This window comes from Neofelis nebulosa, chromosome 11, assembly GCF_028018385.1.
Source record: "Neofelis nebulosa isolate mNeoNeb1 chromosome 11, mNeoNeb1.pri, whole genome shotgun sequence".
Taxonomy (NCBI): Eukaryota; Metazoa; Chordata; class Mammalia; order Carnivora; family Felidae; genus Neofelis; species Neofelis nebulosa.
Genome location: NC_080792.1, coordinates 46,202,290 through 46,218,206, shown reverse-complemented (window position 1 = coordinate 46,218,206; position 15,917 = coordinate 46,202,290). Strand labels below are relative to the sequence as shown.

The window sequence follows — 15,917 nt, the reverse complement described above, 5'->3', positions numbered from 1 at the left end:
TGGTCTGGACCCTTGGCTACTTATGGAATGTTCTTTGAAATGGTGTCCTGAGTACAGTCTGGGAGTTTGCTGGAAATGCAGAATCCTAGGCTCACCCAAGGCCTACTCTATCAGAATCTATGTTTTACCAAGATCCCCAGCTGATTCATTCACACATTTAAGTTTGAGAACCACTGATCCAGACTCTTGGCTTCCTGTTTTCAGGCACCCAAGGCTGCTCAAATTCACAAAGCCTCTTAGTCCCAGGACAATTTGTCTATTTCCCACTTGTCAATCACTGCCTTGGCTTTCACAATTTGGCTGATCTCCCAAAAGTCACACTCCATTTGGGCAGCTTCCAAGAATTCTTTGCAGATACCACTGGTCTAGAGGATTGAATCCCCTCTCTTCTTTCCAGAAGAGCTGATTTCACTGAGCCCCTCACAGACACGGTGACAAGATATTGATGCTATACATTTTCAAGTTAGTCCTTAGACTAATCTTTAGGCACCAGAATTGCTGTTAGGATGGATCACTTTTCTCCCTACACCTGACATATGTCTTCCCCGATCTCACAATCTGCTGCAACTTGGCAGCCTAAGTTTATGAAGTTTTATGTTCTTCCAGTTTTTCTTCTTGATATCACTCTGCTTTTCTTCTTCATTTGTCTGGGGTTTTGTTTTTTGTTTTTTTGTTTTGTTTTTTTTTTTAAGTAATCTCTATACCCAGCGTGGGTCTCAAACTCACGACCCTGAGATCAAGAGTTGCACACTCCTCCAACGGATCCAGCCAGGCACCCCTTCGTTTGTCTGGGTTTAACTGGTTTTGATCACATAATCTTTATGCAAAAAGAAATTCTTTGTGAAGTAGCATTTGTTCTTTACATATATGGCCCCTCCAGAGTGTGTCCTCCAGAATGATTCCACAAGCCTTCTTCCATGGCCTTCTCAGGCTCCCACTTTCTCACCTTACCCCATCAACAGGATAGAACACTGTTCCCCATTCTCTATGATTTTGTTGGAAGGTTGCAAAGGACATCAGTACCTGAGGGCATATAACCTCTAGTGATCTTTTAGAAAAAGGAAAAACACAAACACAAATGTAGCTACAGAAGGTCCACTACATCATATTTATACAAATACAAAAAGATTTAATTATAGCAAAGTTCAATCAATCACTATGGTAACTAGTATATCAACCAAAAGGCTGAGGTCTGCTTTATACTCAAGGCAACCTCTGTAGATTTTTCCCCTCCCCAAAATATACTCATTTGTCAGCTACCTCCATGATTATGTTCAATCTAAGACGTGCTACATAGGGTTTGCTTTTATTTCTACTTGGCAATTTCAGTATTGCTATGACTTCCACGATCTCTAGATCATGAATCACTTGAGCAAATAATGAGCCAATAAGCTCAAATCCAAGGGAAATTTCTGCAAAGCTGTCTTTTAACTCTATTTTCACACAGAGTGAAGTGTTCCTTGTCATAGAATAATAATCTAAGAAACAAATTCTGGCTAGATCCACTACTTGGTTTCAAATAGCATATTATTTTAGTATGTTAGAATAAACATTCCTTTATTCAATCTATAGCTTTTCAGTGCCCGCTAGATGCAAGGAACAAAAGAACAAAGGAACAACTCTTACAGCTAAATGATCTTTTTCTGATTTCTTCTCAAATCCAACACAAGGGCCTCCCGGCTAATTGAAAGGTCTCCATGGCTCTCCCTACTCCTAAACTCTTCCATCAGCCCTGGGAGAACCATCAATTTAGAAGAGGCCTTGAACGCTTTTCAACTCCCCATGGAGGCACTCTCCCAAGCATCTAGAAGAGAGAGCAATTGATGGCAAATCAAACATAATTTTAGTTAATATGTTTCTTAGGCATCTCATTTTAATTTCTGTCCTCCCCCCACATGGACCACTTTTCAAACTAACTCCAATGGTAACAATTTCCCAGCCTCTTGAAACTCTATGTGCTCAGCACTGTGGGACCTCATCAAGTTCTCTGAACAGCTCCACGCTGTGCTCTCAGCACTCTGGGACAGTGGAAGACAACTCTCAAATAAACTAGGGGGAAATATGTTTTTCCTTCCCGATTCCCAGGCAGGTAGTTGGTCCTCAACACGTTTGCTTCGGATATAGCAGCCAGTCATAAAACCTCCTGGTCGTAGTGAGAGTCACTGTGCCCACGATGCATCCCAAGGTGCTGAAAGACTTCTGGTACCAGATGAGGACAGGCATAAGGCAGAGCAGGGGGCACTCAAGACAGCAAGTCTCCACGCTGAGTTGTAAGGCACTGGCTCAGGAGAAAGATGGACATGAGCAAACAAAACCTCATTTCGACGAAAGCCCTACCGGCTTAAGCTACCTGCTCCAATTTGGACTGTTTTTCCAGCTGCGCTGCTCTTCAACTTGGAAGAACGTTTCATTCCATTTTCCTAAAATGTTCCATGGTAAATTCCTCTCTTTTGCAGATGGTAAGTTTTTGGTTTCCAGAGCCTCTCTTTCTAAGTTTCCCTGGAGCTTCGCACAACCTCTTTTAGGAGATACCGTAAGAGAAAACACAGACAGAATGATGAAGTTTAGACAAATGCTGTCGGATTCTAAAACGGAAAACACAAAGATTCAGCTATCATTACCTAGAAAAGCAAACCCTATTAACAATAATACGATGCCCCCCGATACATCCCCTACTTTATACTTTGTAAATGAGTCTGCCGTTTTCATCAGTCACCCCTCAGGGTTGGCGAGAAGAGCACTGTGCCCCAGGTAATATTTTTTTGGCAACCCCTCCCCAAAACAACAAAGCCAGTCCCCCACTGCTCTCCCTTCTCCATTCCTCAGGTCGTCCCCGTCTCTCTAATTGGTATTCATCCAGCGCAGAACAGTAGCTATCAGTACTTGATGATTAACAGCCTTGTGAGACCTTGTGCTAGCAGCAAGAGTTGGCTCTTGTAGCCACCATTTTAAAGGGGACGCTTGAATGTGAGATTTTTGTTTCAAAGAGGTGCGGATGGAGAGCATTGTGTTTCCACCATCTGAATCGGTGATGGAAGCAAGAAGTGCACCGAGGAGGACGTGCAACGAAACCCCCCCGGCAACACTGCTATCCCTCCCAACGCTGCTCCGTACTGGGGAGCTTTGCAAGCGTGGTCTGGATTCTACATCGCTCAAACATTGATAAATCACTTGACTGTTTGGTGTTGAGATACCCCCTTCTGTTTCAAAGGGCCTTATGATCTTCATTCACTTTTCCCCACGTTGATCTTTGTGCAGTCCAGACCCTTTCACCCCCAGCAACCACAGATTCAGGATTCCCGACTCCCTGTACCACACCAACTTCAGGGAGTCATAGGAATTTGGATATTCATCTATATAGACTTACTGGGAGCAACCCAGAATTACATGCAGAATGCAACTTCTATTCTGAGTGATCCTGAAGATCTCTAGTTACATAGAATTTTGCATGTCAAGATTACGATCCCACCATATGGGGCTCTTTGCTTTGCACTGGAGTTGGGTACAGGATTTCAGAAACATGTTTCGGGTCTCTTGGAACGACCAAGTATGTTTGGACTGCACCAGATTTTATAAGCCATGGAGCAAATGTAAATACTTTTGGATGCTGGTACACATTTTATAAATAATTCTGGCAGAGTTTTAATTCTCTAGGACTTCAGGGGTTTGTTATATTCCATTTTTCATTATTTGTTCATTTCCATGTGGCCTTATTTCTGTAAACACGGTTTCTTGAAAAATGGAATTAGGTCCAGATTTAGCAAATACAAAAGGATGATTTGTAACATTTCTCTCATAAGCTGGATCCAAGCAAAGGCAAAATGAACTCATTTACAGTTAGTGAAACATAATTGTCCCTTTACACATAAAAGTAGAAGGAAAAATTGATATTTTAAATTTCCCCACTCTCTACAGTTGCTATCCGAACCTCTCAGAGTGACTAGGCCTTTCTCTCTAGGTCAGTTGTCCCACAACCCAAAGAGCCCGTATACTTGACTAGGGGAAGCAATGACTAAGTGGCCCCAGTTACAAGTTCCTCTCAGGAGAACTATTTCTTTCTTCCTTTCTTTCTTTTTCTTTCTTTCTTTCTTTCTTTCTTTCTTTCTTTCTTTCTTTCTTTCTTTCGAGAGATCAAGCAAGAGCAGGGGAGGGGCAGAGAGAGAGAGGAGGGAGAGAATCCTAAGTAGGTTCTCTGCATTGTCAGCACGGAGCCTGACGCGGGGCTCGAACTCACAAACCATGAGATCGTGACCTGAGCCAAAATCGAGAGCCGGACACTTGACTGAGTCACCAAGACACCCCTAGGACTATTTCTCTTTAGAGTGCTTCACACTCTTACCACCGGGCGTTGGTTTTACAAAGTGACTCAAGGAGAAAGGGAAAAGCTAATGTTAGAGAAAAAATCCTGAGCTGCTTGTATGATTATGTTCCCTCTGCCTGAAGTACTCTTCCAGCAGAGGTCACCATGGCCCCACTCCCTCACCTCTTTCAGGTCCCTCAGTTGCCACCTTCTGAGGAAGGATCTCCCTGACGGCTTATTTAAAATTGCAACCCCCCCCCACCTCCAAACCCCCACCCTCCCTTTCTGTTTCCTTTTTCTCCAGAGCCGCTGTGTGCGTGCACACACATACACACCCTGCTAGGACGCAGGCACCATGAGGAAAGAGATTGCATTTTTATCTCTTTTGTTTACTCCTGTGTCCCTAGTTCCTAGAACAGTGCGTAGCCCAGGAGATACGCTCTGTAAATATGTGTTGAATAACCAAATGAATACAAATCCATCAACAATGTGCATATAAACACACTCTCAACCACCCTGCCGGTGTAATGTCCCAGATGCACATCAGCCCTCAACTCTGTCTCACTGGGATGGAGCCTCTGCTTGATATTCCCGTTAACCTGCTTTCATCTCTAAGAAGGGGGAAGTAGGGGGAAGTACATTTCCTGAACTCAACACTTACTGGAAGTAATTAGTCAAGCTTCTCAAGTGACTAGTCTTCGCCTTTACCTCCTCAACAGGCTCACTCATCAACTCCGGCAGCCTAAATTCTGACCCCACTCAGCCACATAAGGCTGAAATTCTTCCCGCTCAATCGCTAAATCCAAAAGGGTAAGGTCTCATGTCTCTCTCTCTCCTCTCTCCTTCCCTTTCCTCCCTCCTTTTCTTTCTGCTTTCTTCCCTCTCACCCTGCCACCCTTCTTTCCTCTTCTTTCCTCTGTTTTCTTCTTTTCTCTCCCCGCCAGCATGCCACCTTCGCTGGGACCCACCGCTCATTCTACTTGAGAGTTGCCTGCTTCGCTGTCTCGGCTCTCTGGCTGCACCACCCCCCCCACCCCCCCCACCCCCCCCCACCCCCCGCCCCCGTCAGCTCCCTGTGCTTAGCCATTAGAGGCTGAGGCCTTGGGGCTCAATCTACCATTTACAACTGGTAACTCCCTAATACCTGCCCCCAGCTCAGCTCTTGCCTCCAAATTTCACACTGTGATTTCTTCTCATTTACTTACCATCTCCACTTGACTCCTCATAGCCCCTCAAATGCCACACACCCAGAACTGACCTGCTCATTTCCATGTTCCCTCTCACGGAAGGGCATCGCCATCTGCTTAGTCGACTGAATTAAAAACCTTGGACCTTCCTCTCACTCTTAAAGTACCTGCATGTGACAGCGGTCAGCAGGCCAGAGTAGGAAGCAGAGGCGTTAGGGGAAGAATAAACCTGGGCTTGTGTGACCGTGGACAAATGACTTAAACTCTCTAAGCCTTAACTTTCTTAAATGTAAAATGGACATATTTTTCATCTAATAACAATGTTTATCTTTAAGAATTGCCGTAAGGGCTCGTTTAATCATTCTACAAATGAAATGTGTCAGGTGCTATGCTAGCCACTAGGGTTCAACAGTAAATGAATTAAGTTGCCTACTCTCTGGAACACAGGCTGTAGTAGATTATGAGTTAAGTATGTAAAACATCTTATTCTGAATCTAGGAGAGTCCAGAACCGAATTAGTAGCTGCTCAATAAATGGAAGCTATTTTCGTTATCCCAGTCGCTAAGAACTACTAATGCTTCTTAATACCTCTCTGCTTCCTTTGCATAGAAGGTTCTAAACCCATTCCCTCAGCTGTCTGGCTCCAGAATTGTGCTCAGTTCAAGTGTGGCTCTTTTGGAAGCCTTCTCTCCTCCCCATGCTGATAAACTGCTACTCTACTGGGCAATCCCCCTACTTCTCTCTGCATGAGCCTCGATTCTCATTTGCCTTCAACAGAACGTAACTTATTCATCAGTAGACCCTAGTGCCCTAGCTGTGCTCAGTAAGTTTGTTGAATAAAATTGAGCTAACATGGTGCTTTAAGGTCACAAAACCATATAAGACAGATTATCTGCTCTATTCTATACACGTGGAAACCTGAGGCTCTGAGGAGGGATATGTATCTCCCCTGCTCATAGTGTCTTGAGTGACACTCGCTCACCAAGGGCTGGTGCTGGGCTGGACAACTTGGTTAAAAGAGGCTAAGAGTGAAGTGAGTTTGAACCTAGGTTTTACAGAATGCCGAGAGTTAAGAGAGGAACAAGACAGGAAAATGGGATGCTTGTGGACATAAGAGCATGCGGACAGGAAAACAGGATGCTTGGGAGCATGTGGACATAAACCTAGCAAGGAGAGATCTAGACAATTCCCACAAAACAGAAGAGCTGTTCACATATCCAAGATTTATATTTACTGGCTATTGGATGGAATTGGTCTGAAAATGTTGAGACTAGGACTCAAGCAGAGGTCATCTCCCTCTAAGTCAAATGCCATTAACATTGTGTTTTATGGTATAAAGCTCTTAGTCTCCTCAATCCATTTTGTGAGCTGTAGATGTCATTCCCATCCAACATTTAATAGCTACCCTTGTGTAGCTCAAATTTGGAAGGTATCAAGAATATTTACTGAAATAATCTACCTCCATTTTTATGTTAGGAGGAAAAGAGCAGGGGAAGAAGAAAAGATTTAGAGGGTATATGGCTTCAAATACCACGGCTAACAGGGGTCACCTTGTGTTCCCTGAAATTCAGGAGGGCAACCTGCTGCTGCCTAGTCTCACCAGGGACAGAGGCTCCTGGTTCTGAAAGAACAGCTGAAGGACTAGCTGCCCAGGTCAGGGGCAACATTCTTTCCAAAAGCCACTGATGCAATGGACAGGAAACTGCCTTCCAGGAAGGGCAAGCTATGGAGAGAGGTGACCCTGTGTCTCCTGGGAGAAGGTAAAAATGATTCACGAGAGGGGAAACCTGAGTAAGTAGGAGACAATGACAATGTTTGGGCCTACTAACAATGCGATTTGGAGGACTTTCTTATGATTCTCGTTTTAGGAGAATAACTTTAAAGTCTTACACTGGCCAACTGCAGACCTGGTGCTGTTAGCTAGACTGATTAATGCTACATCTGTTCTAACACAAATAGCCAACAGGCATATTATTTCCACATTCCTAAAGGTTGGTGAATAGCAGTGGAATTAATTCTTGAAGACATATGAAAACATGCTCTCCTCCTATCTGTAGCCCATCGTGGTTTTTTCTTACAGATGACACACAAACAGAGCTTCCATTTGTAGTCCGTGATTTTGAAAATTGTAACTAAGAGATTTTGGAGTTTCCCTTTATGAATGCTACAAAAACTGTGAAATTCACCAAAACTGTGATCCTGGATTTGATTTAGATAAGCTCCTAATAACAACTATAACAAAGTATTTGTTAACGTTTGTTTTTCCGCGTGGTGTTTACTTCTGAGAGTAGGTTCTCCATCCAAGTCTAACCCAAATGGGGAAGGGGAGAGACAGATATATATATATCTGTCTGTTAAGTATTACGTTTCATTAGTTAATATAGTGTAGAATTGAACACTATTCAAATAGTAAGAAAAGAAGAATATCACTGGAATCCTAAACCTTCAGAGAATATAAAAATGAATTAGTTTTAGTCCTTGTCCCCAAGAAGTTTATAATCTAGTGGGAGGATAAAACAGTAGGCTCACGTAAGAGAGCTTCAAGAAAATACAATGTGGATTCAAAAGAAAAGGATGGGTTGAGAGACAGAGATTGATGCATTTGAGGTTCCTGAAACATCTTAACAGGAATATATCAAGGCAGCAAAGAGGAATGGAAAGTTGTAGAGTGGCGGACATCTCAGAAGGCAGGAAAGTGTGGGACACTCCCACCCTACTACCCCTGGTTCGGAACACTAATCTGTAAGAACTGCATGACCTCTCTTTTTCTGAAGGAAAAAAAAAAAAAAAAAAAAAAAAAAAAAAAAAAAAAATATATATATATATATATATATATATATATATGTATGTATCAATTATTAAAACTGCACCACAGATTTTTAAAATTTTTGTTTTACTCATCACAGCTGTTGATCGCCAATCAGTAAGCAAATTCTTGATGTTATCTGGGCTTAACAATCAAAAGAATCTGAATAAGTCAAGCTAATTTAATAGCTAATGTGAATATCCTGGATCTTCTATTCAGGATTCATTTTGCTATCTGTCAGTTGACCCCAAAGTTGCGGTCTTTGACAATGAATAGACAATGTGTAAGGAGAGTTCAAAATTAGAACTTGTCCCTCAGTCCATGCAAACATGGTGTTATTATACAAGGCTACTGCCTCAACTTTACCAACAGATGATCCAGCAACCACTCCCCTGAGAATTATCTGGAATGACTATTTGTGAAGTTTCATCACTGAGTGTTCACCTTTCCCTTCCCACTGACATATCTTTGGAAATGTGCAGAGAAAAAGTAAGCATAATAAGATACACATGAAAATAACCCAGCAGAACTAACTGTAAGCAAGGAGAGGGGTTTCATCTAGTACAAGAGATAGAAGGGCTTTACACTTGAACTCGGACATGATCAAGTGACTACCTTGTATCTCTCTGTGTGTTGCCCTGCTGTAAAATGGGGCTGATTCAACTCACCCAGGTAGGTAATTCAGAGACATGGTAGGAAGATTAATTATTCGGGATTCACTGAGTGCTTTCAATATGAAAAGCACGATGTATGTCACAAACAGAGGGCTGTTGACTTCAGGGGAGACAAGAAACAGCAGGCACAGATGAACTTTTAAAAAACAAAGGCCCTATTCTCATGTAAATACTCAATAATAAAAGCTATGGAAAGAAAGCCACAGGAAATATAAAATATAAACAGAATATTTTCCATGAGGAGTCAGCAGATTTTATCAAGTTAATAAATTATTACAATAGAGTACATAAAATCAAACTCATGCAGAATCAGACCAGAGAATATAACGTGTGGCTGCAGGGATTATCTGGTGGGAAAGATCTCATTGATTTTTGTAGAGCATTGGATCTGGGAGATTTTTAAATTAGGCAAGGATGATGACCCAGTTTGGATGGGAAAAGCTTAGAGGTTCCCAAGGAAGAATACAGCCCAAGAAGAAATCTCTGGAGGTAGTTATTTTTAACTTTTCAGACCTGCTTGACATGAAGAGAATTCTGAAAACGGAATGCAAAAAGTAAACATTTAAAGAACTTTGATATCATTTCTCATTGTTGTGACCCTGGCAAAAACTTTAAAAGAACAGGCAAGGTTTATTTAGAATTAAATAGGGATTTGAGGAAAGTAAAATTGAGTTTGCTTTTTTATATTTATGAGTTTATGAGGAGAAAAACGTTGGGTGAATTTTCCCTTGGGCTGTGACTTGACTAAGAAATCCTTGTACAAAATAAAGATCATAAGATCATAAGCATCAAATTCAAAACATATTAGAGGTAAGTACTTTTTAGTACTTTAAGTACTGAACTTAAAAATCAGTGGAAATATTACAGGAGCACTAAGAACATAAAAAAAAAAAAAATGTATACCAGTTAGCTGTTGCCAAAACGATGCTGCATAACAACCATAAAAACTAGTGGCATACAACAATAAGCCCTTGTTCTCATGGTTCTATCAATCGTTCGGTGTGGTTCTGCCTCACATACGACACTGAATCTGCTCATGTCTCCCATCTTCCTTGAACCAGTCAGCTAGCCAAGGCGTGCCCACCTCAAGGTTCTAGACTGAAAACTAAAACTTCCATTCTTTTAGCCAATGCAAGGAATAATGACAAGCCCAAAGTCAAGGAGCAGGAAAGTCACTCCATCCATGTCATGAGGATCTAGCAAGGATGTGAATGCAAGGAAGGGTGAAGAGTGAGGCCAAGAATTCCAATCACATTTTGTTCCAAACTTACATATCAAAAAAAGTCTGGAAAAATGGTCCAGAGAGTGAGATCAAGATGGAGCTACAGAAACACAAGCTTTCACAACAAAACCTTTGTTATAATAATGATGTTTTTAATTTCCTTTCCATCTATGTGTATATTTTCATAGTATGCATAAGCAAAATATGTTATACATACAATAATTCTAATGGCTGACATTAACCTATTCTCCTCTTACTGATAAAATCATCTAAGAAATTTTTCTTTTTAAATAGTTTTTAAATGACCATATAATACGGAAAGCTTAGGTTTGAGAAGCATTCCCCACATACCGAAAGTTTCTGATGTCATTTCTGCATATAACAAATAAACCTTTTTTTTTTTTTTTTTTTTTTTTAAGTAGGCTATTTGGTGGTGCTTTAATTCATGACCCAGAGATCAAGACCTTAGTTGAGATCAGGATTCTGACGCTTAACCGACTGAGCCTCCCAGGTGCCCCACAAGTAAACTCTTAATAAAAGACATTCTACTAAGTTGCCATCTCTAACCACAGAGGTGAATTCCATCTCCAGGAATTTTGGGTAGAATTGCAAACTAATGAGGACTGAAATCAGCAGTCCCAGGATTTCTATACCATCTGCATTGACTCAGTAAATTTATAACAGAACCTCAGTAACCTTAACTATTAAACATACTTTTGAACTCAACTACCCAGAGAGTATTTTCCATCTGCAGTATCAGCTCTCCTGGTGGAAGCTGACCTTTTACCACTACGACTATTTAAAAAAAAAAAAAACCTTCTTAAAACGTAACCTTAATCCGGGAGCTCCTGGCGTGCACCTGGCGGTCCGGCGGATCTGTCTACAGTGTTTGGCCAGAACAGACCCAGGGACGCCCCTTCTATCAGCCTCCGGCCACCCTCTAACCTCTTTCCGGTCGCAACCTTCTGAGCCATCTCCTCCGCCACCCTCTGCCTCCGGGACCAGCCAACACCCTATTTGGAGCTTAGCTCCTCATAACCGATCAACGATGAACTCCCAGATTCGTCAGAATTATTCCACCGCGGTGGAGGGCCGCCGTCAACCACCTGGTCAACATGCCTCTGCAGGCCTCCTACACCTACCTCTCTCTCGGCTTCTGTTTCAACCAGGACGGCGTTGAGCGGGAGGGCGTGAGCCACTTCTTCCACCGGTTGGCTGAGAAGCGCGAGCGTGCTGTGCTGAGCGTCTCTTGAAAAGGCAAAACCAGCACGGCGGCGACGCCCTCCTCCAGGATGTGCAGAAGCCACGGGAAGATGAGTGGGTAAAACCCCGGACGCCATGGAAGCCACGCTGGTTCTGGAGAAGAACCTGAACCACGCCCGTTTGGGTCTGCATACTCCGGGTACTGCCCGCGCAGACCCCGATCTCTGTGACTTCCTGGAGTTCCACTTCCTGACTTCCTGGGTGAACAAGGGAAACTCACCGAGAAGATGGCGACCTCCTGGCTCACCTCGGCGGGCTGGCCGCCTCCAGGCTGGGCTGCACGAGTATCTCTTGGAAAAGCTCACCCGCAAGCACAACTAGGAGCCTCTGGAGCCCAGCAACCTTGGTGGGGGCCCACTGGCATCCCCCTTTTGCACGGCTTGTGCCTGAGTTTCTCCCTGCAGCCACTAGGCAGCTTTTTAACCACCTTGGAGCCCTCTCCCAAGCCGTAGACCGAATGGAAACAATAAAGGGTTTTATAGCGAATATATTCATACTAATATATTTACATACATATAAAACTAACCCATCGTATAGAAATATTGATAATGTTCTGTGTTGGTAAAGAAATAAGCACTATTCTACACTGTTCACTCGGAGTAAATTTATGCAAATTTTTGGAAGGCAGTCTGGCAATGTAGATCAGGTAGTTAACCGATAGGTGAAACCATCATACCCTTTGACCCAATAATCCCTCTTCTAGGAATTGATCTAAAGTAATTACGAACAAAAAGAAGAATACGTAAGATGTTCGTTGTTCTGTTGTTTATAATAAAAAAATAGAACCTACTTAAATTCTCATCAATGGGGAATTTGTTCAAATACCATGGAATATTAGGTAGCTATGAAAACAAGCAACACTAATCATATTAAAACACCCCACGATATATTTTGACTGAAAAGTATTAGGTTAAATACCAGAATATTGTGTATAGTATATTATATGTAAATGTAAGTGCCTTATATGTTTATGTATGCATGAAAAGCTATATACCAAACTGTTAATGATTATCTCTAGGAAGAAAGGGTTTTTTGGTGGATTGAGGGGATGGTTACTTTTGATTTTTCTTCTTATACTACATTATTTGATTTATAAAGAATACGTATTACTTTCATTTTTTCAATAAAAAATAGCTTTTTAACTATTTTCACTTTCTGTCTTCAAAAACACCTTTTCAACTCTTTTCACTTTGTCTGCCCTACCACCTCTACGTGATAAAACCCCATCAAAATCCCACATGTGCAGAAACCAAAATACTGATTGAGTAAAATGTGTTACTATAAAGTTAATGAAAGTTTAAGGGAGCCGGCCCAGCTAGGTGCCAGTAGTCCTGGGTCAGGTGCTGGGTCCAAATATGGTTTGGATGAGGTCTGGTTTGCCTACCAGTTGCAATGTCTACTCTGGTTTAAACATCAATAGGGGCAACTCTGGGCTCATAGCTGGCCAAGCTTTCAAAGGCAGTGCCCACAATCCAGTTATCTCCTTGTTAATTGGTACCCATTTCACAGCCATGGAAATAAGTCTAAGAGAGTACCGAGATGTGGCAACACACTCTGCCTCCCTGCTTCTAAAGATGGCGTCGCAAGCTACTCTCCTAGCCAGGCCTCTATCCAAACCCACTGCCACCCTCTTACCTCCAGTATAAGAAACTTAGCCTGCTTCTGTTTGAGAATGGGGCTAAGAACAAGAGCCAATGCCAGCCACTCTATCTGACTTTACTTATTGCAGGTGCCTTGTTGCAGGCTTTAGCACACATACTGTTAAATCATCAGTCTCTAACCAGATTGCTTTCATGCGTTTTTTCCAGGCTTTCTCTACACCCTTCCCTTCCATATCCTCCCAAGGAGACTTTTTTTTCTCCCACTGGCCCTTCAAGAGGCAGTTTAAATGCAGTCCCCTTTATGTGAAGCCATAGAAATTTGCATCCTCAACCCAGAAAACGCTTCACTTTCTTCTGTGATCTTACCCGCTACTTTGTACTTCTATTGATGCACTGTGAACACACTCTCTTGCCCCTGTAATTTATTGTGTACATTTCTGCCTTCCCAAAAGGTAGTAAGAGCCTTCGGTAACTCTCTCACCATCATCCTCATGCCTTTTACTTACCTTTTCTGCCTGCATTATACTTACCCAGCAAAATGTCAACACTGGGTAAGCCAACCACCTGCCTTTTGCACTCCCACACGGAGACCGCAGAAGAATGTAAGTAACAATGCAAAGTGCTGTCACTACTCGCTCCATGTCTCCAACAGTCCCTGGACTCTGAGTACCGCCCAGGGCTGCCCCTCCCCCACTGCTTACATATAGCAGTTGCTCAACATCTTCCCACCCTACTGAAGCTGTCTGTGCCCACCAGATTCCTCCACACCCTCAGCAGATAATTTGGATTACTATTTTAGAGAGAGACCACTCACGAGGAACTGTCACAGTCTCTTCTCCACTTGCATCTGTCCCCCATCTATGCCTATGTATCCACACTACAGTGGATGCTCTTAGTGCCCCACTCAGATCCCCTTTTGTGGCAGGTATTCTTGTCCTTCAGCTGCTCCAAGGGCTGGTTGTTTAAAATTCACAGCTACGGCCTTCCTTGAAGAATTGCCCTCAGCCAGACAGAACCCACATGGTCTGGAAGGTTAAGCCCCATTCCTCTGATGAGCAGACCTCAACCAATGAGTGACTGGCACAGGGGGAAAAGGCCAGTCCCGGGCCTCAAGGTAAGCTGACATTAGTATCCAGTCAAGATCACACTCTCGCTTAGCCTGCTTCCCCTACCCTCTCATACCTCTCTCATTCCTTCTCCTAAGAGCACCCCTCACCCAAATCACTTGAACAAGTATCCCTGTCTCAGGCTCTGCTCCCAGAGAACCCAACCTAAGACACACCCTGATCCCTATCTCTTTTCCTCCTGTCAGTGTGGAAGAGGTGACTCTCTTCGGTCCAAGGCCAATGTGCTCTGGACCCTGCCCTCTCCTTCCTTATCCCAGACTGTCCTGTTATCTGTTCCTTCTCTTTCCTGGAGCTTCCAATTCTCCCCTCTCCATTGTCTCATTCCCATATGAATATGCTCAAGATCATTCTTTCTTACAACTAAACTATACTAAACAAACTCCACCAAGCCTTTATCTCCCTTTTAAGCAATCTACAGCCACTGTTTTCACTTTTTTTTTTTTTTTTTTTTTACCTCCTAGGGTAGGGTAACTCTCTAAGATACAGAGTATCAGAAGAGGAAAAGACATTAGAAGGCAAATGAATTCCACTTCTGACATGTTAAGTCTGCGATGCCTATCATAGTAAACTTAAAATGTCTAATAAGCAATTGATACTGAGGGTTTCAAGAAGTGATGTGATGGTAAATATTTAACTGGCTCTCGTGCAGACAGGGGGAATGCATGCATATATATGTACATACGTTTTATACAATTTACCAATATGGAGGCTGTGTAGTTCCTAATTTACAAATAATAATAGAGCATATAATACTCTTTAGTATAAATTTCTAATCACCAATCAATTCTTGCAGAATGTTTTTGTTGACTATTGCCCAACTCTTGCAACCCGTGATTGCAGCTGGTGAATGAGTGCACTCAGGGCATAAATATGGCTGTTATTTATGTTGACATTAGGAAGTGAGAGAAAGTGAAACACTGGAAACATGAGTCAAAACTTCTCTTGCTCACCAATGAGATGAGCACTTTTTTTTTTTTTTTGCTAAATTGGATAATAGTTTTAGACTATTAGAATATTTCTTCAATTCTTTGTGTACTCACAACCTAACAGCTGTAGAGCAACACACTATTAAGCTTAATCTACATTATTAACATTTTCTTGGTCGTTTAAGCCTCAACAATCAACAAAACAATAGACTGAGCCCCTAGGTGCAGCATTTCCTAATGTCCATGGTGGAAACACTCCCACTGTGGCCATTTTCAAGGGACCAACATGACATCGCCAAATGCAGAATTGGAAGTGAGGCACCATAGCACACCATTATCAAGGATTTCCAAAGATATCATAGACATACAAAATCTCAAAAGCATCGATACTAAAAAGTAGCAGGTGAAAGAAAGAGTGGACCTACGCCGGCCGACTCCATCTTGTTCTGTGTCCTCCACCTTGAGTGACTATGTCCCCGACATGTCCCCTTTCTGGGAAAATCGCAGAAACCTCAGACCACACCTCCTCCCCTTGAGTAACCTCCCGCTCACCCGTTCAAACTTCCCCATCAAACCACGCCTGGCGACCTCCAACCCTTCCCCAGCCAATCGGCCAAGGCCACGACCCTTCCCCAGCCAATCAGCTGAGGCCACAGCCATTACCTCACCAACTGCCCCAAGACCCCTATAAAACCTTTGTGCTTTTGAAACTCCCTCTCTCTCCGGTATCTCACCGCTGCGTCAGTGCAGGTAGGGGATTGAGCTCGAGCTAGCTCGAATAAAGGCTCTTTTGCTTTTGCATCGGACTCGG

The 15,917-nt window shown here is 42.7% G+C and overlaps 1 pseudogene; it reads left to right on the top strand.

Annotated features, from left to right (window-relative positions):
- The first annotated feature begins 11,142 nt into the window (after positions 1-11,142).
- Positions 11,143-12,094, top strand: LOC131490257 (ferritin light chain-like; annotated as a pseudogene).
- Positions 12,095-15,917: the final 3,823 nt, after the last annotated feature.